This window comes from Crocuta crocuta, unplaced genomic scaffold, assembly GCF_008692635.1.
Source record: "Crocuta crocuta isolate KB4526 unplaced genomic scaffold, BGI_CrCroc_1.0 scaffold931, whole genome shotgun sequence".
Lineage (NCBI taxonomy): Eukaryota > Metazoa > Chordata > Mammalia > Carnivora > Hyaenidae > Crocuta > Crocuta crocuta.
The window spans coordinates 328,314-328,867 of record NW_027527834.1 but is presented as its reverse complement, the minus strand read 5'-3'; positions in this window follow the sequence as shown (position 1 = coordinate 328,867).

Genomic DNA, 554 nt, shown 5'->3' with positions numbered 1-554 from the left:
GATTGTGTTCCAGAAGCTTCCTTGTGTTTGGCAGGTTGGGAAGGAGGAGTACGTTTTCTCAAGGGAAGATGCTGTAAAGGCATGTGTGCTGACGGTGTCCTTTTTAAATTCTCAGTCTGTCAGGGAGCAGTAATTTGTAAATCAATCAAAATGAATTAGTAGGAAAACAAAATGGAAATTTAAAAAAATGGGTAAATACGAGGGCTACTTTTTCAGTTCCNCTGTTGGTTTGTGGATGCTGGTGCGGGGAGAGCAGTCTGGGGGGGGGGGCAGGGCGGGGAGGCAGGCTTCTCACTGATGATGCACGTGTTCTAGAAAGCACACTTGCTCTGCAAGAGGCAGGGTAAATCAGAAGTTGTTAGGAATGGTTCCAGTAACAGATTTTGTTTTGCTGTCCCTCCCTTTAGTGGGACGGTGGTTATTTTTGCTAAAGTGAGAAGGAAATGTGATAGTGCTCGTTTCTCTGCTTCCCAGGCCTCTCGGGGGATTGGAAAGAGAGCTTTTACGCTCGGCGGCAAACAGGTCTAACTCAGAGGTTTTTCTATTCCCTGGTT